The sequence below is a fragment of the Camelus ferus genome, chromosome 2, assembly GCF_009834535.1.
Source record: "Camelus ferus isolate YT-003-E chromosome 2, BCGSAC_Cfer_1.0, whole genome shotgun sequence".
NCBI classification, from domain to species: domain Eukaryota; kingdom Metazoa; phylum Chordata; class Mammalia; order Artiodactyla; family Camelidae; genus Camelus; species Camelus ferus.
This window is the reverse complement of record NC_045697.1, coordinates 39,256,200-39,282,683: the sequence shown is the minus strand read 5'-3', so window position 1 is coordinate 39,282,683 and position 26,484 is coordinate 39,256,200. Positions and strand designations below refer to the sequence as shown.

Sequence of the window (26,484 nt, the reverse complement as noted above, 5' to 3'; positions counted from 1 at the left end):
TGCTTTCAGATGTCAGCCTATACTACAAAGCTACAGAAGTCTGAACAGCATATTGCTGGCATAAAAACAGACACGTAGATCAATGGAACAGAATAAAGAGTCCAGAAATAAACCCACACACCTATGGTCAATTAATCTATGACAAAGGAGGCAAGAATATACCACAGAGGAAAGACAGGCTCTTCAATAAATGGTGTTGGGTAAACTGGACAGCTATATGTAAAACAATGAAATTAGAACATTTTCTCACACTATATACAAAAATAAACTCAAAATGGACTAAAGATCTAAATGTAAGACCAGAAACTATAAAACTCCTAAAAAAGAACAGAAGCAGAACACTCTTTAGCATAAATCACAGTAATTTATTTTTGGTTCTGTCTCTCCAAGGCTAAATAAATAAAAGCAAAAATAAACAAATGGGACCTAATTAAGCTTAAAAGTTTTTGCACAACAAAGGAAACTATCAACAAAACAAAAAGACAACCTATAGAATGGGACAAAATATTTGCCAATGATATCACCCATAAGAGGTTAATATGCAAATTGCATAAATAGTTCATACAATTCAATATCAAAAGAACCAAACAATCCAATGAAAAAATAGGCAGAAGACCTCAAAAGACATTTTTCCAAAGAAGACATATAGATGACTAAGAGGCACATGAAAAGGTGTTCAACATCACTAATTATCAGAGAAATGCAAACCAAAACCACAATGAGGCATCACCTCATGTCAGAAAGTCTACATCATCAAAAAGTCAACAAAAAACAAATGTTGGTGAAGATGTGGAGAAAAGGGAACTCTTGTGCACTATTGGTGGGAATGTAAATTGATGCAGCAATCATAGGAAAACAGTACGGAGGTTCCTCAGAAAACTAAAATAGAGCTACCATATGATCCTCCAATTCCACCCTGGGTATGTATCTCTAAAAAACAAAAACACAAATTCAAAAAGATATATGCACCCCAATGTTCACAGCAGCACTAGTTATAATAGTGAAGATATGGAAGCAACCCAAGTATTCATCAACAGATGATTGGATAAAGAAAACATGGTGTGTATGTATATATATATATATATAATGGAACACTATTCAGCCATAAAAAGGAATGGAATTTTGCCATTTGTAGCAACGTGGATGAACTTAGAGAATATTATGCTGAGTGCAATAAGTCAGATAGAAAAAGACAAATACTGTATGACACCACATTTATGTGGAATCTAAAAAAATAAAACAAACTAATGTGAGTAGCAAAACAGAAACAGACGTACAGATATGGAAAACAAATGGGCAACCAGAAGGGAGAGGAAAGGGAGGAGGGTAAATTAGGGGTATGGGATTGAGACACAAACTATTATGTATAAAATAGATAAGCAGCAAGGATATATTGTACAGCACAGGGAATTATAGCCATTATCTTACAATAACTTTCAATGGAGTATAATCTGTAACAATACTGAATCATTATGCCATATACCTGAAACTAATACAATACTGTAAATCAACTATATTTCAATAAAAAAAAAAAAAAGTTGAGCAGGAGTTACCAGTGAAGGGGAGATGGCATTTCATGTGCACGTGAACAACATGTGGACAGATGTACAGAAGTGAGAGACAGCCGGCTGGGAGAAGTGGTTGAGGGTGGGGCGGGGCTGGAACAACTGTAGTTGAGCGCAGCTGGAGCTCCAGGTGCAAGGCCGATAGTATAAAGCAGCCATCTGTCAAGAGATGACGCCAAACAGAGAGAAAGCAAGACTGCGCTGAGCCTGGTATGGCCCTTCCCCAGGTCACAGGCAGTCAGTAAGGGCTTGACCGGGTAGGTGTGTGGAGACTGGAGGCAGAAGGACCTCTCAGAAGGTGACTACAGGAGGTTCTGAGAGAACCAGGGCAGTGGTCACAGAAATAGAGAGGAAGGGATGAATCTAGAAATACTGGAGAGGTGAGATCTCCTATGCACCATGACTGACTGGATGTGCAGGATGAGATAGCGGGAGCATCCCAGGTTTCAAGAGGAGGCAGAAAGGTAACTGGATGCTATGGTAAATGTGATGATGGATGTACTCACAGGGTACCACAGAAGTCCGTGAGGGAAGGGACCCCACCCACCTTGAAGAGAGTTCTGGAAAGCTTTGCTAAGCAGGATGACTTCTGAGCTGAGACCTGAAAGATGACGAGTTAGCCATGTGAAGGAAATAACAGATGGAAAGAGGTCACACAAGGCAAAGGAAACAGCATGCGCAGAGGCAGGAGACTGGAAACGACACATCAGAGAACCACCAGCAGTTCAGAGGCACTATGTCCCTTGCCTTTGGGAAACATTTCTCTGTGTGAGGGGTTATATTAACCTGGTTGTGAAGACTGTGTTTCTAGAGTCAGAAGATTTTGATTCAAACCCAGTTGCCAGTTATGAACGGTGTGGCCTCAGGTAAATTACTTTAACTCTACAGTGCCTGAAGCTAATAACACAGAACACAGGGCTGGGAAGAGCATCCACCACAGGGGGCTTAGCCCTTAGAAGTGAGCTTGGCACACAGTGTCAGCAGCAGCCGCAGAGGTGGCAGTAGTTAGTAACAGCAGAATGACGTGTACTTTCTGGCTAGTATAACACTCACTGCCAGGTGCCCTTCCAAGTCCACTGCGCCTTTCCTCCATCCACTCCGTAATCACAGAATAACCACAAGATCATGGTCCATAACTGGACATTGAAATTCTGAAAATGTGATGGCAACCTCAGGCTGCACTGCAAAGATCTCCGTTATTTACCCTGCCATCCCCAATTCACTTCTTTTTGCTTTTCTCAAATCTCACTATGTCCTTTCTCCACAACTATTCCTCAAAGAAATTACTCAAGATTCACCTGTACATAAACTGATGGGGAAAAGGCACATGAAGTAAATCAGTGTATCCAAGACCCGGCAGAGGACCAGGTATTTGGGCAGGAATCACTGTGAACAAGTGGCTTGCTAGAAGGTCCACTCTTCGCCTAAATCTATAACTCTGCTGCTCTAACTGTGTAATTTATCCTCAGTGGAAAAAAGGAATCATACGCTAGTTTTCCACGTAGACTAATCGTTTTTCTATCTTGACTTCAGCAAGTTGCTTATATTTTCAGTTCTCGCCCATTTTTTTTTTGCAAAGCATCTTTTTTCTTAACTTCTAGACATTTTCCTTTTTGTAGAGCTTGCTCATTCACACTAATTCTTTTTGAACAGAAGTAATACATTTTCCTTATGTATAAATACATAAAAATTAAGAGGACACAGTGCTTGAGTAGCTGTCATATTCTCTGAATGTTCTAACAAGCGCAGTGAAGGAAGGAAGTCAGGAAGAACATCAATTTGCAAAATATAAAAATGTTCATTTCAAAAGCCCAATGTGCTTCAACAAAAGTATGCCTTTTGATGACCACCTTGTTAAAGCTGTACAGATGATAGCATCAGGTCAGTGATGCTCATTGTAACTGCTGTATAATGATGATCCCCAACTTTCTGATTCCTCATGTTCTGTCTGGGGCTGGCCTCAGAGCAGCTTTGATAGTTCTCATTCAGGCAAATTCACCTTCCATTGGTGCCTTCCCATATTCTGTCTTTATCACATCAGATGTACTTTCTTTTCATCTGACAATCTACCTTATATTCGGAAAGCTGACTCGAAAAAAAATACTATAGGTCTTTTGCCTTTTTTTCATGTTTTAAAAATGTGACTCCATTTTCAATGTATTTCCATTTCCTATGTACATCTCTTCTTATACATTAATTTCCTATATTTATTTTATTGCTTGTCATTGGTTCTGGGATTTCAGAATGAGAAGAAAACAAAAACCTCAAGGAAAAAATATCACCAAGTACTGACAAGGAAAGATGTGCTTTATCTCACTAATGAAAGATACCTTAAATATGATAAATATCTTCGATACAGTAAAGTCACTTTTAAAAAAAATCCAACTGTTAATCTTACAAGGATTTAAAAGGTAGAACCGTATCACAAAAATATGTACAAAACAAATGATTTTTCAAGATCTACTACTCAGTCTCAAATTCCTGAAGAATTCAGCACTGAACTCAATGCAAAACTGAACTGAATTCAATAAACATTTATTGAGGATTCCTATGTGTAGAGCACCATGCTAAGTTTTGAAGGGGCTTTATAAAGATATTAAAAAGCTGGCTGATATGATCCAAAATTAGAACATTTTAGGGCAGTTTACCCTAAAATCAGCGCTTGTGCTAGGCATGTAGAGTACTATGGAGCACAGGAGGGCAAAGTCCAGTGAACGTGAGAGTGAACTTCGAAGGCTCTTTGGAAGTGTTGGTAAAGATTTTTAAAAATACATACAATGTTATTTCCTTAAGCCTTGACGTTTTGGGGTTATACGTTATTAGAAGTTAGTCTACTGTGGCTAATACATCTAAACTGACTAAATTGGACTGTGTACTATCTCAAGCAGAGAGTAAAGATTTGAGTTGGGCTTTTAAAGCTCAAATTTGGGGGCAGAGCATAAGAAGGTTCAAAGATAGGAATTGGGGGAGGGTATAGATCAGCGGTAGAGGGCGTGCTTAGCATGCACGAGGTCCTGGGTCCAATCTCCAGTACCTCTGTTACAGAAAACAAATTTAAAAGAATAAACCTAGTTACACCCCTCCCCTCCAATTTTTTTAATTAAAAAAAAAAAAAAAAAGACAGGAAATTATAGACCTACTGCAGTCCATTGTGCCTGGACCTTAAGAGTCTATGAAGGAGGAGAGCTGTGAGTGGTGTGTAAACGGGGTATGGGTTTGGAATATTCACTAGGAAACATAGCTCTAGGCCCAAGTCTATTATGCCAGGTTAAGAAATTAAATTTTATTCTAGAAATTATTTCAAAGTTCTATACTTGGAAAGAAGTTAAAAAAAAAAAGATTCCATTAACTAAAATGTGGAATGAAAGAGAAGAAAGAAATGCAGTGTGTTTAGAAATGTTCTTGAATATTAAGAAAATCACAACAAATCCTAAAGTTAAGAAAGACTAATGGGTTGATTATATGATAATACTGATTTTTGCTGATTACTAGAAATACAGAAGATAATTTGCTTTGGTTTCAGTGTTGGGTCAGTAAAATTATATCAAATGATGACCAGAAAAAGGTGTTATCAATTCCCTTGAGAGTCCCCACAATTTTTTTAAATTAACATATAGTTGACATACAATATTATGTTAGTTCCAGGTGTACGACACAGGGATTTGACATTTGCATACACTATAAAATGATCAGAAGTCTACTAACCATCTGTTCCCAAAGTTATTACAATATTATTGACCATATTTCTTATGCTGTGTATTACATCCCTGTGGCTCATTTATTTTATAGCTGGAGGTTTGTACCTTTTAATCCCTTTAGCCTATTTCACACCCGTCAACCCCTCCCCTCTAGAGACCACCCATTTGTTCTCTGTATCTATGAGTCTGTTTTCATTTTGTTTTATTTGTTTGTTTTGGTTTTTAGAATCCCACATATAACGGAGATCATATGGTACTGGTCTTTCTCTGACTTTTTTCACTTAGCATAATACCCTCTAGATCTATCAATGTTGTTGAAAATGGCAATATCTCATTTTTCATAGCTGACTAATATTCCATTGTATATTCAGTTGACTCTTGAACAACATGGGTTTGAACTGCTTGAATTCACTTACATGCAGATTTTTTTCACTAAAAAGAGTACTACACAATCTGGGAAGGACCTCTGTGATTGGATATTCCTCCCATTTGTGGGTTGTCAGTCCAGGGATATGAGTCCTGACTGCACTGTGTGTCCACCCCTTCTACCTGAATTGCTATGGTTCTTTCTTTGTGTCTTTAGTTGTGAAAAAAACTTTTCTGCTAGTCTTCAGGTTGTTTTCATACACAGTTACTCTATAAGTAGCTGTAACTTTGGTGTGACCATGGGAAGAGGTGAGTTCAGGGTCTTCCAATTCTGCCATAACACATGGAATAATGTGCCGTTGAATATCAGACACACAGGAGATCACAGAATCCTGCTCCTTGCCATGGATGGTTTTCCCCAAAGTAACTGCAGATGTCCCTAAGCCTTTTCTGCTTTCTCACTATGTCTCCTTAATTGCATACATTTTCAAAGTGGCTGATTTGAGATGAGACACAAGATGTGATTCTGGAAGAGAGGGGGTTTTTTTTGTTTTGTTTTTTTGTTTTATTTCTGTTTGAAAAGCAAACTGGCTTTCACCTGAATCAAAGCAGAGATGCTCAGCCTCTTAGATAAAAATTTAAAAAATCATCAATGTGGCACAAATAGACTTGATGATTGTTCTGTGCTGTCCTGGTTGTTTATTCAGAAGACAGTGTAAAAGTGTGCATATCAAACCAATATTCTTTTAATTTTTTCCCCTTCACTACTGATTTTCTGGGTCAACTAAGTTTATATTTTCACCGTCAGGACTGAGATTTAGGATTAATTCCATATAAAAGATATGTTCCACATTAGGGACAGAGGGAAACAGATGAGCAAGGTCTTCTTACCCTGTGTACCTTTGCTGTGATTTAACCTCGGCAGGGATGGGAGAAATTTGTTCTTTTTTCATGCAGTACTGTCACGAGAGTTACTGAAAAACAATATGCTCCTGTCAGAATAGTACAGAGCTCTTCTTAAACTGGGATGGAACTATGTTTTACCCTTTAAAGGGAGACGTTACACAGCAAATTTAGCCTGTGATTTACTTTTTTCCAAAAGGAACATCATATACATACAAAAATCACGAGGTCTGAGTTACATTTTTAAAAATTCCCAAAGGATACTGAAAATGAGAATTAATTTCCCATAACAATACTAATAATATCTCCTATTTTAAAGCCTATGATGTCTAAGATATTGCACGAGGTACTGTCTCTTGTTTATTCTCCACAAGCCAGCAAGGAAGGTATACTTTTCTCAATTTTAAAATGAGGAAACTGAATTTTATTCCTCATCTGCCTTGAACTCCTGGGCATGGTTTTCACCACTGACCCCGTCTGCCTGACACTCTTCCTTGTCGACCATGTCCTTGGAAATCTCTTTGACACTTAGGATATCTAATGGTGCTGATCTAATGGCTGTATTTCAGGCACCACTTCCCCCTCACGTTCCTGTCCTCCTCCATTTTATAACTGTGGACCTGCACGTCATGCCAGTATCCCAAACTCAACATCCAACCCAGGATTCAACATCATTCTGCCAACACGAACTTTCCTGCCTGACAACTGTTTCTGTTCATGGCACCAATGGTCCCCCAGCCACGTTTGGCTTAAAGTCCTGGAGTGACTCTTGACAGCTTCTGCTCCCTCATTCCCTCTAATCATACAGTCAATTCCTGTCACATCTCTGCCAGGAATATTTGCAGCTTTCTTTCTGATAACTGAGATTCAAATAACAATACTTCTCACACTTACGCAGCTGTTTTAAGATATACAAAGCTTCCACAGATATTCTTTCTTATAATTTCCAAATTAACCTCATGGATACAAAGACTGAGGCTTCAGAAACTTATGTGATTTGTCCCACAGCTTAGAAGCAGAGTTAGGATTTGATCCCAGGGCTTATGACCCTTGCTTTCCAGGTCTGATCTTCCAACCACTGCCTTCTCCCAGTCATGCCTGAGCTGGCACAGGTGCCTCAGGCACGGTCTCTCTGCTTTGCTCCAACACCGCTTATATAATCACTAATGGTCCCTGTCTCATGATTACTGTCAAGTGACATCATTTTAAAACACAGACTGATCACATCACTCTCAGCTCAAAATCCTTCAGTGGCTTCCTCTCCTGAAAAATGTTCAAATTACTTAACGTGGCACTGAAGAACACCTCCAGTTTGATTTCAACAGAATTTTGGAACATTGCTTCCCACAAGCCCCCTAAACTCTAGCCAAACTGAACAACTCAGTTTCTCAAACATGCTTAAGCATTTGCCTGCCTTCCTGTGCTCAGACCACGTCTCCCTGCAGTGTGTTCTCTGCCTTTGAAAATAGTCTATCTTTTCTTTCTTTTGCTAATTATTTCCAAAACAAGGATGCATCAATATGTATCAGGGACAAGACGAGAGATGGGGGAAAACCAGTCTGTAAGACAGAAAGAATGAATTTCTCAGAGCTTAGGAACTAAGAATCTTAAAGTTCAGGACAAATGCCACAGTCTTCGCAAAATAAACCTTTCCTGATGTTCCTGGCAGGAAGTGATAGCTTCCACCTCTCAGCAGTCATAGTACAGTGAGAAAACCTCTATTATAGGATTTATCATAATCTGATTGAGTTACCGTCATTGAGTCACATGTCCTATCTCTCACCCGACGTTGTAAGCTCCATTTCTGACAGAGACTCTAAGTAGCTCAACATTAGCACTCACAGCACGTAGTACAGTGCTTCTCATGTTATAAGACCTCAACAATATTGCAGTAAACAATTACTTTCACAGTCTGTGAACATGAGATCAGGGAGGGAAGGCGGCCCACCCCACTCACACACAGACAGTAGACGGCACAGCAAACTCACACTACCCTCACATACATCCACCATTGGTTAAAACAACATCATTTTAGGAGACAGAATTGTCAGATGATATTCAGGGTCCCGTGATACTTGCCTCTATCCATTTAAAGAGAGTTTTGAGATCTAAACTAACCCAAGATTTCTGGACAACGGAGCACAAATCTGTTCAGTTTGCACATTTTTCTGTGTCAATAAACAGAGAATAGGATTAGCATCTTCTCCATATGGCCTGCTTTTCTCATCTCGGAGCCAGGAGGATGCTAAACTCTGGACCATGATTCAAAGCTAAATTTATTTTTTAAGAATTAAAAAAATTCACATACAGTAATATTTACTTTTTTTGGTATACAGTTCTATGAGTTCTGACAAATGTATAGTCATATCACCACCACCACAATCAAGATGCAAAACAGCCCTGTCATCCCCTAAAGAAGTTCCTTGGGAATTGGCTATTCTTTTATAGCCAAACTCTCCCCCCCACTCTTAACCACTCCTGGTTTTGCTTTCTCCAGAGTATCATGTAAAGATAAAAGCACAGCGCTGTTTCGGGCTGGTTTCTTTACTTGACATAATATATTTGAAATTCATCTGCATCGTTGTGTGTATCGATCATTTGTTCCTTTCCACGGTTGGGTAGTATTCTATTGTGCAGGTATGCCACAGTTTGCTCATTCATTTTCTAGTCGAGGGATATTTTTGGTATCTCCTGTTTTTAGTGGTTATAAATAAAGCCACTCTAAATGGGTCTTTGTGTTACCATAGGTTTTTATTTCACTTAAGTAAATAGGAGTGGAATTGCCAGGTCATATGGTAAGTGGATGTTTAACTTAATAAGTACCTGCCAAAATACTTTTCCATAGTACCTGTACATTTTGTATTCCCAATGACACCATATGAGACATCCAGTTGCTTCACATCCTCGTCAACACTTATTATTGTCAGCTTTTTATTTTTGTTTTGTCTTTGTCATTCTAGATGTATAGTGTAGAAGAGAATTTTAAAATTCACCTTTTTAGAACCATAATATTATTAAGCCCACATTCAACACTTCCTCCTCTCTCTTCACTTGGATCTCAGTTTTCTCTCTCCCACTAGATTACAGGTTCATTTGTGAGTAGATATGTAAATCTTAGCCATCTTTGTATATATGATGCATGGTCACCCAACCCAAGTGCAGAGATTTGCAACAACAGGCAAATAACACATGCTGCTGAAATAAATGTGTCTATATCATCAGCTTAGATCAACACACACAATGATACAACTAATGCATCCAAAACTTAATAGAGTATTGCCTAATTTCATCAGTTGTTGTATACCAAAGGAATTTTAATGCATTTTCCTCCCTTTTCATGGATATTTCCATTTTTATTTACTTTTGTGGGTATTTGTGTAAATTATAGATTTCTGTTTTCTTGCTTTATTAAGCAGTAAATTAGAGAATATGGTCAGGATGGTAAAATATAGTCGAAATATAGCTGAGACAGATTGAGTCACAGATTTCTTGTGCCCATATGAAGACAAGATTTTTCTTCTCAGTACTTAAGAGATAATGGATTATTTACTTATACTGTATTTTATAAAGTCGATCACTTCCTTGCATTTTAATGTGCTTTTTTTGGGTAAAAGAGAAAAAGTTGGAATGAAAAGGGGGACCCACCTGTAAACATTATTTACCAAGTGAGTTGGGGCAAAAAAAGAGGTTGCGAGTCACTGATAAAGACTCAAAGAATCTCAAAAATGGAGTGAGACTCGGAAGCTCTGTGGGCAAATCTCCCAGTCTCTGCAGGAATTCTGGCTACAGCAGCTGGTTGACTGCTTCCACCATGAATAAGTTCACCACTTCATATGCATACATCCTTACAAGCAAAAGTATCTCAAAACAAAACAAAAAATAAGTAAGTAAAAGAAACATCAGGAAGGCAGCTCCTGTCTAAATGAATTTTTTGCTTTTCTGTACCATTACATTATACGAATCTTCTGGAGCACCTACAGAAATCTAAAAATGGAGTTTGGAATCTATTGTGGCAGAAAATATGTTCATTGTTACATCACCCAGCCATGTGCCGAGTTAATCTCATTAACTTTTATATTGCAAGATGATATATATATATATACTGAAGAGACGAGCTCAGTGGCTTGAATGACATGAATCTTGGAACTTTTCAATAGATACTCCTTTAGAAGCTTTAGTTTTTGAGTAGAAATCAACCAACGACTTATAGTTGAATATAGAAGAAAATTTGTATAAATCTATAGCAGGAAACATCTTAAACATAATCCATGATCAGACTGGATTCTGAGCCCTTCAGCAGAAAGGATTCTTGCAGAACTCAAAAACAAGGGACTATCTGATCCTAGACATTTCTCTTTCTGTTGGGCAGTTCCTGCAATGGCTTTGTACTGTCAATTTAGCACAGGCGGATATCCATTCCCAGAATTCCCTTCTCCAAATGGTTCCTCATTACAGTTGGCTACAAGGGAAATCCAGGTGAGGACTGGAAGACGGAAATGAAGCAGCAGTGTTATGATGACCGGAAGGGCTTTGGGTGCTGGTCTCCCTGCTCACCCTGGTGATGTCAGGCAGCAGAAAGGCTGTGGTCCTTTGCCTCCCACCAGATTCCCTCCCATCTTCACCTTCTAGGCCAGGTGCACGAACAGCTTTACGGTGCAGAGAGCCAGCTCCCTCCACGGTTCTCCCAGGTCGCTGAGGTTGGAGGAGACAGGAATCCAGCGGTCTCGCAGGTTCCAGTCTGTCCTGGCTTGGCTCCACTTCACATCCAGCTTTTCTTTCCACTGCCAGCTCTGCTAACCTATGATGACTTCAAATTCAATACCAGATGCAAAAGCAACCACTTCTCATGAACTTTTTTATAAGCTCCCACAATTATGTAAGGTCTAAAATTTATAATAAATCCATTATTCCATATCACCATAGTGGTTCTATTTTCCTAACTGATGTAGTTTCCATTAAATCATTTCTATTCAGAATATATACTTAGTTGCAAGTGTTCTTTTTGTGCATGGCTTTCTTTTTTTTTGAAATTTATGATAGTGTCAAATGCAAAAGTATTGATTTATTAAGCCTACATACATCATTTTATTTTACCTTGTCTTTGAGAAAGGGACTTGGAATATGCTGTTTTGCCCAATTCCTCTCAAAATTCCTGGGCTGGGGAATTAGGAATTTAGTCCATCACCAGAGAATACAGAAAAGCTAACAAAATTAATTTGAACTTTGGTGCAATTACTAAAGTGAAAAGCCATCTGTGCTAACTAGCTGTTTCTTCAAAATATGTTTCAATGTGACACTTGGAAAGTTCTATCTATCATGGTAAAACATAAACATTAAAATTTGGGAAACAATTTCAATTAATCCATTTTTATCACAATGCATATGCACTGAAAGTAGAAAATACTACCATGAGTGCTTCAACTTTCTTACTGTTTCTTCTCACTAAGACTTTACAGTCTTTAAAGGCAAGGATGCATTTTTCATCTTTATATCCTCCCACAGTGACTGCACACAGAGATGTCCTTACCAAACACCAATCAAACTGAATAAAGGACAAACTTCAGCTTCCTGTTTTTTACAGAAAAGAAAAGAGCAGAGTGCATGAACAAACAGCCACAACCAACTGCATCCTCTGCTGCTTCTCTCACTATTACATAGAAACTCCCACAGGAAACCACAGCTATATCCTTTTTACTAGTATAAGAAAATCTTATGAATTGCTGGCAAGCATAAAAGAGCTCCACTGACATTACACGGATGCTTGTGACAGTTTCTCCTCACCACACTCAGGTGCTTTACAACATTTTCCGGACATTTCTCAAGGACAAATTCCCCAAGAAAAATTATCATAATAATGGTTACACCTTAACCATGTGTGTGTGTGTGGGGGGGGTAAATTATATAGAAAACCAATAAACACCATTGAAACTTAATTCCTCCCTCAACGTAACTGTTAAAAATAAAAACCAAAAAAATTCTGATGTGTTAAAATTCCTCATCTCGTTCAGACCTGAAAAATTTCTAACTGACCAACTGCATTGCCCTCGACTCAAAAATCGTGAAAGTACTATTTTTTCTCCCTTTGTGTTCAAAATGGCCTAAGCTTTAGACCGTTCTAGCTATGAAATGTAGAAAGCCTTTTTGTCCATTCCTTTTTATCCATTATTTGTATAATCCCATTCAGGATTTGCACAACACATGTTTTAAATTTGTAATATGAGCCTTGATAATGTGTTTTTATCAATGAAGGGACTTTCCATTGAGGATCTCTCAGCCATTCAGGAAGCACAAAAAAAAAAAAAAAGATCATGGCAGAAGTCCAGGGCTTTCAAGGGCTTTAACTTCAATGGGAATCAAAGACACGGACTCATTGAAAACGGAAGTCAGAGGTATAGAATTCTGTTGCTTTCTTGCGTGCCCACATTACCTAGTGTGTAAGTTCTCCATAGAATGTTTGTTTCACGAACACATGCGGAAATAATGAGTGTTTGGAGGCGATGGCGGGGAGGCGGGGTTGAAGAAGGGGATCTCTAAGTTCCAGAAAAGCCTGAAGAGATCTAAAATTCAGAAAACAGGCTCAAGAAAAAACAAATGGCAAGGCTGTTAAAAATAAAATTGGACATCAGAGCTAGAATTGATCTTAGGGTTTTCTGGACTGACCTTCTCATTTCTAGAGAGAACCTCAGGTGCCTTGGGCAATGACATGATTTCCTGTACACTTTCACAGACTATGACACCTGTGAACCTCTTCCCTGATTTTTGCCTTATCTACTTTTCTAAACTACTTTTCACTTAATGTTTCTCATTCAACTGACTATACTGGATGCACTAGTTAAAAATATTAGCCTAGCCCTAAGAAATGATATCTGTAAAAATCACAGGCTTGATGCGCCAGTGACATATTTTTCATGTAGCATATTTTAATATATACTTTAAAATTTAAGTATTTTTATATTAAAATAAATTCATAACTATTAAATAAAGAGTAAAGCTGTATACTACCTCAGATCATCTTACAGGTCACTGACCGAACTCTCCTGCACTTTGAAAAGCTGTGTCTTCTACTGTGCCACCCCCTGGAACACAGAGTTTGGATTCTGAATCAATACAAAGTGGTGAAGACATTCCAGATTGATGACAAGAGGCCAGTAATAAGACTATTGCCTGTAGGGGACTGCTTTTATTTTATTTTTAACTGGAAAAAAGTCAATTGCTTATTAAGGAACTTTAAAAAATTAAGGCAGAAGTCATGACTTTAAAACAATCAGTGGATTTTCATGTTCAGAATGGACAAATACATGTATATTCATCCTTCTGTCAAGCACCATTAGTTTATTAGCAATAGGGTTTTTTTGTTTTAAATTGAAGTAGTCAGTTTACAATGTTGTGTCAATTTCTGGTGTACAGGATAATAGTTCAGTCATACACATACATATATTCGTTTTCAGAAATAGAGTTTTAAGAAGGAACTTTTCTCAAATGGGCCTCCTGTACATTGATTACCTTTTGTTCGGCCTTCAAGTTGCAAGCAGAACACTTAGCTGCAAGCTATAATAAGGAATTGCTCACTTTCATAAGTAAATGAATGTCTATGATTAAAACATCAATCACGGAAACACTAGTTCTATAAATAGCTCCTAGGTCCAAAGTCCATAGGTAAGGCTAACCGCAGACGCAGGCCTGGTTTTTCTCGTTACATGTGGTGTGTGTGCACGTGTGCGTACACGTGACTGTGAAATGTGTTCGGTTTTTCTTTCCAGAAACAAAGACATGTTGTTTGTAGAACATACGTGTCACCTGGATATTTTGAGAAAAAGTTTTGTTTTGAAATTTTACCACCTATACAAGGATTTATAACGTTTTAACCCGAAATGTTTGCCCTTGAACTCACCCTATTTGCTTAAAGGATGACTTATCACTGATTTAGAAGCTTTTCACATTTGCTTTTTAAACAACACAGAATGAAATCTGAGTTAGGAGAACACAGTCTGTAAATCCTGCCTATTCTTCATCTTTTGACCCAGTGTTCATGGGATTAATGTTACTAATGTGCACACACTGCAGTGTATGCAGCACAATGGTGAGGCGTGAAGCTTTTAACGTTAGACAGACAACTCTGGACTCTGACACAGCTCAGTCAATTACTACCAGAGGGACTTTGGGCAAGTTATCTGTTTCTTCCTCCTTAAAATGGGGGAAAATAATAGTACAAACCTCATAGATTTGTTTAAAGGAGAAATGAGTTTGGCAGAGAAGCCTAGAGAATGAAGTTTCCAAAAGAGTTGGAGGTCATTAATGATACAGATCTGTAGTTAACCCGCGTCTCGTCCTCACAGGGGAAAGCAGATGGAAAAAGAGCAACATTTTAGGTTCTCTCATGCCCTGGAACCAAGATGGCGAAGTGGCCTGAGTGGGTCCTTTGGTCTCTTGCTCCCATTTACCTTGCTTTACTTTCTCCTCCCTCATGTGTCTGGCTGATCTTTCCACTCATCATCATTAGTTCTGTAGTCCAGGTACCACTCCCCTGCCCCTTCTCCTATTTCCCCGGGGCCACTACCCTCTGGACAGCAAGGCTAGGGAGTTCTCCTCCCGGTGGGGGTACACAGAGATGGAATCATTCACTAGGCTTTGCAGAGACAAGAATCATCACCCGAACTTTCAGGGTCCTAACCCTGGAGAGGGAAACCAGGAAAAAGAGATGAGTGCCACCTTAGGGGGAAAAAGACAGCACACAGACATGGGGCATTTCACCGAGCAGCTATGAAAACAGCGGGGTATTTTCAACACCCTGAAATGGGTGCATCCCCCAATAATGATCTGATTCAAGATCATTCCCGCAGGGTACACGTGATCCCTGAGAGTCTAAGCAATAGTCTAAAACCATGACCTTTAAACAGGCTTAAAATACACTAGTGCATCACAAACTGTTTATGAGCAATGATAAAGTTCCAATGACAGCAAATGATTTATTAAAAGAATAATTTAGAGTAGTTTTCTCTAATGTCAGCTATGCTAGTCTTGCTAATAAAGTCATTTCTATGATAATGTCACTCTCAGTCATCTCACTTGCATTTGTAGATATTTTCTTGAATAGAAAAAAAGAGGGGGGAGGAAGTTACACTGAGTTTCTGCTATACTCACGTGGAGGAAATTTCGTCTAGTATTCAGACTGGCCAGCAGCAGAAACTTCGATTTCTGAATCTTATATCTGCCCCTTCTTGGTTACTCTTGCTACCCTCTGTTTCCTAGTTGTTTTTAGCTGAATAAAGGTGAAAATACATGTGTCTATGTTTTTATTTTTGATGGCATGAAGGAGGGGTAGAGTGGGAAAGCCCCATCTAGTTCTCAGGGTGGCCTGGCTGGGAAAGAAGCAATCCAGGTGTGGCAAGCAGGTGGTGAAGCTGTGAAGAGGGATGGAAATTGAGCTGAATCTCTAGGGCCTAAGGAAGGACGAGGGAGGCATGGGGGTGCTTGGCTGGGATGAGAAAGGAGCCTGGTTGTTAGCTGCTGGGGGAATTCCCCGAGACCCTGCTCAGGAAGAGAGCCCGCTGTAACTTTGCTGAGCCTCATTTATGAATAAATTTATCTAGTCCAGTCATCTGGGAATTATTTGAGAGTTCAGACTATGTTTTATTCAATATTGAATCCATAGCACATAGCACAGGGTCCAACATATATATTAACTACTCAACACCAATTTATTAAATGATCCAAGCATCCATCTTCCTTAAATCAGGGCCTTCTGCCAACCCTCTCTCACATTCTATACTTCATCTCCTAAATAAAATCCTGCTTCCAGTTGGAGGATGTTTTTCTGTGATTCACAGAGCAGAAGTTCTCCACCCAGTGCAGCTCAGATTGTTAACTTTTATCTTGGACGCACCACTCGAAAGCCACAAACCCCAGGGGGATGATCTTTAAAAACCCATCATTACCATTTTAAACATCACAACAACCACCAGGGGAAAAGGAGAATAGTTTCATAAAAGAGCATACAAGTTTCAGTGTAACTAAATTTAAGTTACTTAAAATGACGAAGAAAAAGTTAACTATATCCCTAAAGAATCTTAACACTTCTGGTCTTTTATATAGTATTAGTCCATTTCAGGTGACATGACACCTACTCCTTAAACACTTGGACATTATTCTATAAGGAAATACACTCTGTCGCAAGAAAGCCCGGCGTCGCTGCAGCACCGTGTCCTCTGTTGGCTTCCTATACTATTCTCAGCGCTGTCTTCTTGGAGTGAATCTGCTAAAGCACTGACACTTTAGGATTAATAATTAGGTGCGAGGATGTTTTTAGAAGTGAGGTGGGAGGCACGATGTGGGGGTGGCAGGCAGTGAGGTGTGCACGAGGAACGAGAGCGGCAGCGGGAGTTGGGGAAGTTTGAGAGATTCCAGAGAGCTGGTAAGAGCTTTCTCTACTTTAGAGACTTGCCTCTAAAGAGATTTTGGAGATTTCATCATCTCCAAAGGGCATTTGTCTTTATTTACAACAGGAATAAATCCGCTCTGACAGTCACCTCATTGTTAGCCATATGAACAGAGCAGTTGCAGTTGCGCACAAGCCAGCGGCCAGGCTGCGCGGCGAGCTGGCTGTGTGCAGCGACGGGCTGGAGGCACAGCCAGCTCCATCACGAGATGCGCCTTTCTCAGCTCTGCAGACACAGCCACAGACTGGGACATGAGTTGGTACCACTCCTGATGGTTTATCCTCCACTGCCAGGCCTCCCAAATAGAATGCACCATCGGTTGAAAGATCGAGATATGCTTTGGGCTTTCAGGAGGCTCTGCAAGTTTGGTGCTTATGTAAAGAGCTGTACATCAAATAAAGATATGGTGCATGTAAAAATATGTAAAGCAACCCAACGTAGAAATGTAGTTATTGGTCAAGTTAAAGAATAAATAAAGTTGTTAAAACTTTTTGTTTGTTTTATTTTTTTTGCAACGTGTGGTACAGGATAAAGCAAGCAAGCAAACAAAACTTCTCACTATCCTCTTATTAACAGACCAGGTCAACTAAGTTTGTATTCATTACCCTTTCACAGAGTCTACATATTTTGATGGTGAAAACTTTTTCGACTGTCACTGTAGTTTACGGGGGTTACCGACATTCAGAATGATGATCTCTCTAATTTGCAGAGTCACACCAACTTCATGAGGACACTCAGAACACTGCAGAGCTCAGTGGTACTGAGAAAACACCCAGTCCAGGCTTCGTGAACTCAGTATTTATGGCTTTTAGGAGGCGAACACAATTAAGTGAGGCTGCTGGAGTACAAGGGACTTACATGAAGTCTCATGTCAGAGAGACAATAGGGAGTAGTGGGGACTGAAGTGTAATAAAGAGGAAGAATATACTGTTATTCAGCTCTGGCTTAGAGAACGTGGGTTGGTGTTTCATTTTTTTATAATCCATCTTCTGATTTTTAAATATTGGCTTAATTAAAAATAAATACCTGCAGGCCAAATAAAACATGATTTTCCTGCTGGGCGCACAGACTGCCAGTTTTCAATTTCTGACCTGGTACATACATCCTGAAACCTGTCTGGGCAGTTTAAGTGACATGCACCGGGGCCCACTGATGCTCATGGCAAAGGATTCTTCTGCTCTGGGAATCTACATATGTAGACAAGAAATCATCCCCCATGCAAAAGAAGAATTCACAGGCATTTTTCACTCACTCACTCAGAGCTTCACCTCTGACCCTGACAGTGACAGGTTTTTGCTGACTGCTTTCAGAACTTGTTCAACGTGAAAACAAGACCAATCCTCCACACCCATTTGTCATAAGCAATTTTTACTCATTCAAGGATGCAGTGGGAAATGTACATCCTTTTATTAACCTTAGCTCTGATTAAAATTCTCATTAGCATTAAAATTCTAGTCACTTCAATTTTGCCTGCATATTTCAAGGAGAAATAATTTATAGGATTCAAAGAAAAAGGTATGCTTAGAGAACAACATAACGAGGGATAAATTAAAAATTCATGCCATGGATAAAACAGTAATTAGAAACAGGCTTTAAAAAGCATGGAGAATTTGCTGAAATAATTGAACTTTAAGCCATGTTTTGAGAAGATTGGGAAACTAATTTCAGATGAAGAAATAAGCATTCCAAAATGATGTAATGGCAAAGGCAAAGACCAAAGTCCAACAAAGTGGAACCCACAATGAATTAAATAGCTTTTGCATTTTTTGGAACAACAACCAATTTTTAAGGGTGAGACAGCACATTCACATCAGGGTGAAAAAAAACCACTTAAAATTTTTATATTATATTCAGCAGCCCTGTCCCACAGCTGTAATTCATAATAAAAACCCGGAGGCAATGCAAAATTCTGTATCCTGATGATACTTGCCATCTTGTCCTTATTAAGGCAGACACATAGGCAAAGGCTATTAGATTTTAGAAAAACTATCAACAAGAAACAAAAAGATGCTCTGATTATGCAGAAAATATACTGAACACAAACACTTAACTCCCTCAAGCATTTCATTTACCCAAAGTTTTACATTATGAAGAGAGAGGAGAGTCTCCTATAAACACAGTATGGTTATTTTAATTTGAGGCTACTTAGAAATCAATATTCTGAAAAAGCAATCAAGAATCTATCCACATAAAGCACCCTGACTATTCTGCCTAAACCAGATCTCCCACTTTGTTGGACCAGTTGCAATTTGGGCTTAAAAAAGGGATTCTCTGCCATGCCTTTCCCTCCAGAAAATTCATAGACGCAAATGGGATTTTTTCAGGAGCTCAGGAGCTCTCTGTCCAGCTGTCCGTTACTGAATTAGCAACAGCACCGAGGTCCCTCGAGGAGCCTGTGACTGGATTTTTACTCTCTAGCCTCGAGTTCTTTTCAGAGTTTGCTTGGTTCTGTAAGTGTCACTGGCTGTGACTACTGACTAAAGCAATCTTCTTAGGATTGGCTTGGGTATCCACTGGGTTTAGGACCCAAGAATTAATATTTTAAAATTGAATCCAGTGTGTAAGGCCAAGAAAGTGCCTGGCCTCAGATCACACAGCTGATCCCCACAATTTTTCTGCCACATCAGACCCTTGGGATGGAGATCACTGCATTGTCATTTAGAAAGGCTTACTGCATGGACTCCCAATTCTGGAAGAAGAACTGCAGGAGGAATTTGATTTCCCTGCCCCAACTGACCACTTAGGAGCTCTTCAGACCCTCACTTCAGGTCTGGCTCCTTCTCCCCTTAGTGGAGAATTAGGAAGAAGAGATCTAGATTTTCGCCCCAGTTCTGACAGCAATTTAGGACAATTTATTAACTTGTCTGGGGCTCATCTGTAATCTTCCTACTTCCCTGTAAATAAAGGCAGGACTAAACAGTGGTGTCCAAACCTGGCTCTTGAAATCCTTTTGGGACCATTAGAGAATGGAGGTTTCTCAGCCCCACCTACAAATTCAGATTCAGATTCAATAGGTCACAGCATTTAACCCCCCAGCGGAAGGTCAGTTATTATTGACTGGAAATAATAATTCGGGTCCTCAATTATGCTGCTAGCTTCAAAGCCCACACTCTAATTACAAACATGAAAAATTAGAAAGCTGTTACTGTATTGCCAACTCCAATACGCCCAGAGAAAAAGCTGTGACCATTTTTCTCACTGGCATTCAAGACAGTAAGTAATCTGAATCGTAAGAGTATATACGTTTTCCCCCAAGAAATTCAACAAACGTCTTTTCAATTCAAATGCAGCCTCTAAATGGTTTTATTATTCCAGACTTGACTCATGCAAAACAGTTAGATTATCACCAATTTACACATTCTGATGTGGACAAAGAAGATGAAAGAGGAGTCCAGGACCTCTTTACAAAAAAGTTAATTTCCATATTTGATTGCACTCTAAATCAACTAACTGAAGCACATGAGTCTCTATTTTAACTGGCATTGGTTCTTCTGGTTAAAGACCTAGCTTTATTCAAGGGGGTATCAATATCATAACATTGTGTTATTGCTTAGGAAAGACAGCAAGAGCTAAAAGAAGGTCACCAAGTTTTCAGACACACAAGTAAAGACTTTCTTCTCTGATTCTATCTCTTCAAAATAACTATCTAGCTACAGAAAAATACTCAGATGTTAATTTCTCAAAATGCATACCCACATATTTAAATATTTACCTAAAACGATGTGCAAGTCATAAAGCAACTGAAACAAAATCTGGCAGGCTCTGCCCTTCCTTTTGGGGTTATGAGTGCCAAGTGGTCCGATTCATCTCCACAGAGCCGCCATTGCCTAGCCCAGGGCTTTGCAGCTACCCGGCGCTCAAGAAAGGAGACTTGTTGAAGAGAATAAAAGACTTTGCTCCATTGATGACAATCACTTGGTTACCCTCGCCCCTCTGTGCCAATGACTATACTTGTGTTCCAAATGAAACAATCATGCTACAATGTGGTATATCACCTAATTTCAACAGTTTAACCACTAAATTCATTTGAAACAAGGCTTAGCCAGGAAATCATCATAACAGAGATAAAAAGACAGCAGGAAATAACAGATTAGTGACTGACTGACGTTATGACCATTCTGCCTAGATTTTCTTAAAGTTACAGGATTAGGGAAGGAAATCTTAGATATGAAATAAATAACAATCTTGAGTAACATTTTAGTCTAAACAGAAATTCTGCTGTAATTCTCTTCCAACTTAATGTTCATTTTTTTTTCTTTTTTAAATGATTCTTAAAGAACTTCCTTACTTCACCTCCTTCTTTACTTCCTCCGTCTATATCACCACCCCTTCCTCACTGCCCCCCAGATCCATCCATCTTTTATAAACAAGCTCAAGTCCCACCTCCACTTTGACCTTTTTCTAGACTAATTCAGTCCCCAAGAATCTCCCTCTCCTCTGACTTTACCATCATAAACTTACTGGTAAGTGATCATGTCCTGCCTTTCTCAAGGAACTTGTGCTATTCAGAATATTGTGCAAATGCTGTGTACTAGATCTCTAGTTGACTGTCGGGGGCTGCAAACTGGGGCATCTCTTCTTTATATCACTTAAAGCAGTAGCCTTCAGACTTTCTGAAACATGATGCATAATAAGATATACTTATCATAATAGTCCAGTGTGCCTACACATATAAATATATATTTAAAAGTTCCAAGAACAGTACTTATTTACCCTTCTATTCTATTTTGTTCTATTTTATTTTTAAAATATAAAAGTGCTATCAGGCCCAGGAAACGGACCTCACAACGGGTGGTGACCAGTTCTGGATGGTCACGTGTTGATTACTTTGGGATTGCTGTATGCATTTCTCTCACTTAAAAAAAATAATTTTATAATTATCTGTGATCTTTGGGCTCTGACTTTTTCTGAGTTACTTTCTTCGCTTTTTGGAATCATCTGGGATAATTCAGTGTTTCGAATAGACAGAATTTCCATGCTTTTACCCTGAGTACTGCTGTCATAAAAATAAGATTTGCAACAAGTCAAAAGACTCAAATCTCCATTCCCTCGTTCTCTTTTATTTTCACAATACGCAGAGTAGGTGGTAGAGATTTTGTGGATGAAGAAACTGAGGGCCAGAGAATTATGACTTTCTCAAGGACACACCTCCCTTTTCATCGGGCGTTTGTAATTTAAGGTAAACATGGTTTTGGAAATATCTGAAAAATACAAACTTGGGTAATGTAAACAACATGGAGCCTCAACATGAATGTATTTACCTAACGTATCTGGATCAAATGGTTTATGGACCAGATGTGCTAGCAGCTCTTCTGGACTTCAGTTTGAGGATGGATCGACTTCCTTTTTGGCCCCTACCTTTCCATCTTTATCTCCTCACAGGTTTTCAACCACCTGGAGCTACTTGTTCTTCCTGAGCCTCTGTATATTTTGGTCCCTATACCAGGAATGCCCTTCTCTCTCCTCTTGATCAGACTCGTTCCTCACCAGTTCCCAGGGACCTCCCTGTCCTCTCCTCTCCTCCCCTACAACCTGGCTTCCCCGGAACCCTGTGCACTCCCCGTCAGAGCACTTAACCTGCTCTTCCTCCCTCCCTCCCAAGTTTTTCAGGCTATGACTCTCCTATTCCACAGTCTAGGACCATGTAGAGTTCAGGATAAAAATATGTTGATGGCATAAAGGAATCAATAAGTGAGTGCATGAAGGGCAGAAACAGCTGCCCCTGAAAAAGTGTGTGTGATCTGGGACTAGAATTGTGTGTCCTGACTCTCTGTAGCCAAGCTTTCATGATATTGTGATTCTGTGACCAATATTTTAGTGCTTCCCCGAAGGCTGCAGATTTTGTGACTGGAAATTCACAGCAAAGGATAGCTGCATCTAATACATTCTTTTCCATTTACTTGAGGCACAAGCAAGGATATGTTGCAGGGACAAATAATTAAGTGTATTAGGCAAGCGTACTGATGCAATTAAAAAAACACCTAGGTTTTAAAACTGCTTGTTGGAACCCAACCTGACCGCCAGATGAGACAGTTCTGGTTCACATCATGCCTCAGTCCTCTGTTTCCCATATGAAGCTATGCACTTGCCATTTTGACCTCATCATTTCAGAGACAACAGTTAGTGATTAGGTGAAGCCTCACCACACCAAAGCACACTCTACAAGGATCTCCATGAGTTCCTCTGCACTGTTTCCAAAATAAATTCCACTGATAGAACATCTAGACTTGCAATGGCCATTATCATTTTTTTCCTGTTTATGAATCAACAACCTATTCCGCCCCCCCATTAATGCACAAAAAAATCTTGAATGATTTTCTCCATGATTCTATTTCAAAAGACTATTCTCTCATACAAACTCCTGCCATTTGCAGATAGCAACAGAGAAGATTTCCTTCTTTCTGCTGTGACTCATGGATCTTTATTCCCACAGTTGTTACAGAGGGCAGGCCAATGGCGAACACAACGGAAAAGAAAGAATAGTTTATAACTGGAAAATAAGCACATTCGGGAGAAGTACACTCAAAGCATTATCGAAGTAAAATATGCAGCAGCACCAACAAGAGCAAACAAAAGCCCACGCAAGAGACGTGTAAATATTTCATGAAACTGAAGCCTTAATCAACTCTCTCTCCAAATCTTGCTGGTGTTGTAAACACTTCAGTTTCTTCCAGTCCCACCATGACCCAGATTTTTTGCAAAAACAAAATGAAAACATGGACCAATGGATCTTTAACAAACGTGCTGTGAAAAATCTTTAGATGGAGCATATCCAAGGTACTGCTTTAACAGGAAGAGGACACCTAATAAAAGGTGGTTGCTGCTTGGGGACCTTCAGAGCTCCGCTTCTCCCCTCCCCCTCCAAACCGTGGCCTTTTCCCCACTGCCTATGCTGCTCTCTGGACATTCACATCATCTTAACCTTGAACTACCTACATCCTAAGCGGAGATTTCTCCCAATACCCCCTCCAAAAAGCCCTTTAAACCTGACAGGGCTTTGCTGCCTTCCCACCAGGCAAAATTCACTTTCTGGTGTTGGAAGTACCTCTCTTTCTTCACCTTTTTTCACTGTCCATTGTTGCGTCTGAAATTTTGCCTGTATCTTGTAGGTCTGCCTGGATAGCATGAAGACCTGTGATGTGTATTGGTTGACAGTGTTCTTCAGTGATTTCTTTTCTAAAATCCATCTCCAAAGAACCGTTTATAGCCTCTAGTCTCTACCTGATATAATGTGGTTCCAAAGTTCACCTCTAGATACTGAACAGGTATTCCCTTTATCAACCTCTGCCTGCCCTTCTCTCTCCGCCCATCTCCTGAAAAAAAAAAACTATATATGTAAACATGTGTATACACACATGCACACAAACGCATGTATATTATATATTCCGATGGTGTTCTGACCTTAAAGGGAATGAGTGTAGGAAAATGAGAAAAATGCCGGTGTAGTATTGCCAACACACACACACACACACACACACACACACACACACACACACACCCTATTTGGGTATTCATAGTGTGCAGACCCCATTGATTATAAATCCCCCCGCCCAAGAACAGCAGGCGTCTTCTCCCGTTTACCTGCCAAGCCAGAGCCTAAGGGAGCAATGACCTTGTCGAGAAATTCATCACCTGTGAGAAAGACAGTCCCTCCTGGAGCGCAGGCTGGGTTGGGGACAAGAGCAACAGGCAAAAAGGGTCACCCGGCAAAATATGGGACCGAATCCATCCCCCATCAGTACCGAGCACACCGCAAAGCCCGGCTCCCCCAGAGGTGGGACGCCGCGCAGCGGTGGCGCCGGGGGCGTCTCCTGCCGCGGCCGCCGGTCGCCTACCTGCTGTTGCCCGGTTCTCCCCGGCGCGGCGCGGCCACTGCCTGCGCTGTGGCGGGGGCTTCCCGTCGCATATCCCGAGCAGCGGCTCTCGGCGCCACACCGATGGCTCAGGCGGGCTCGTAGCGGCGGTCCTTTTCAGACCTGTTCCGGGAGCGAGCCGGGTGCCAGCAGGAACTGAAATTACTATGCAAAGAGCAGAGGCGGCGCGCAGGAGCCGGGCGGAGACAGCGGGGGCCGCCCCCACCGCGGGGCTGCCGCCGCCGCCACCGGGCTCGGAGCCAAATTGGAGGTGGGAGTTCACGTGCCCGACTGCTCACTCGTCAGGCCGGGAATGCGCCCATCTGTCCTCGCGGGCAACGCTGCCCCGCCGGAGCATCCGAGGAAGGGGGCGGCAGAATCGCAGGCGGCGGCGGCGGCGGCGGCGGCGGCGGCAGCAGCGGCAGCGGCAGCAGCAGAGGCGGCGGGACGCCGAGCTCCGCCCCCATCGCGCCCCCGCCCAGCCTCCGCGTCCCGCGGGAAGGGGTTGCTGCGCCGCTGCCGCGAGCCGGTGGGGCAGCTGGGCAGGGGCTGGCGGTTCGCGGTTCTGCAGCAAGGAGACCGGCCGCAGATGGAAAGTTAAGAAGGGTCTTAAGGTAGGGCTGGCACCGACAGCGACTCAGCAGGAATTCTGGCCTTTGCTCCCTCCCACAGGTCACCAGACTCCATGGCTGTGTCTAGACTTCAGCAGACGGTTTCTAATAAAGCCGCGTGCAGTCCAGATCTGAAAGCAAGGAGATCACCCCACGTTTCCTACATGTTGCAAAATGTACTGTACCTACGTATTTGGAGATGGCATTGCTGACAGTGTTCCTGCCCCCTCCCCTCCATGGGCGTGGATAGCTTTGGAAATCGTCCACGCAGAGCGGCTCCGGCAATACTGAATGGATGCGTAGTATGGTTAGCAGCTGTAGATGGTGCAAATGATACAATGAAAAGAACTCTTAGTAACTGAGTATTTGTTAGCAAGCACTGTGCAAAATGCCTTATATGCAGCCTCTGCAATTCTCATAACAACCCAGTGAGGTGGGTATTATTCTCCACTTTATTGATTGAGAAAACTGAGACTTCGATGATTTAAACACCTTGCTTGAGTGCAGTAGTAACCTGCACAAGTAGGTTTCAAAATACTGCAGAATATATCCTCTCACCTAGCACACGGGACTCACCCAGGGATCTTGTTAAAATGTAGATTCTGACCCAGTAGGCCTGGGGTGGGCCTGAGGATCTGCATTTCTAACAAGTTCCCAGGTGGTGCCCATGCTGCTGGTCAAAGTCGGGGACTTGAAGTAAGTTTCTTCTTTCCTGCCAGCTCTAGGTGATAGACAGCAACTTCCTGAAGGCGAGTTAAGAAGGGTTCTAAGGCTGTCTTCGCTCCTGGGCAAAGAATGCTGCCATTCATCAGCCATATCAATCTGGTTGATGGAAGGAAGTTTGTAACAAGTGTGCCAGATGGCCATTCCCACAGGAGGCCATCTCTGAAATAACATGTTTGCTACTGGGGTGGTTATGCTGTAATATTTAAGGATGGATATCCTCACTCCAGTCCTCATCCTTATTAAGAAAACCCTAAGTCAAAGTTTTACACCTAACATTTGTATAACACAAAACAGTTTACAAAGCACTCACATGAGTAATTTTGTCT

General features: G+C 40.7%; 1 protein-coding gene across 2 annotated transcripts in view; it reads right to left on the bottom strand.

Moving 5' to 3' along the window:
- GPRIN3 (GPRIN family member 3) overlaps positions 1-25,192 on the bottom strand; it is a 70,594-nt gene extending 45,402 nt beyond the window's left edge. Inside the window, exon 1 of one of the 2 annotated variants that reach the window (XM_032498136.1) lies at positions 24,804-25,192. The gene's annotated coding sequence lies outside the window, so the exon portion shown is untranslated. Of the gene's footprint in view, positions 1-24,549; positions 24,739-24,803 lie in introns of those variants that run through there. The other variant, XM_032498142.1, reaches the window with a different exon arrangement.
- Positions 25,193-26,484: the final 1,292 nt, after the last annotated feature.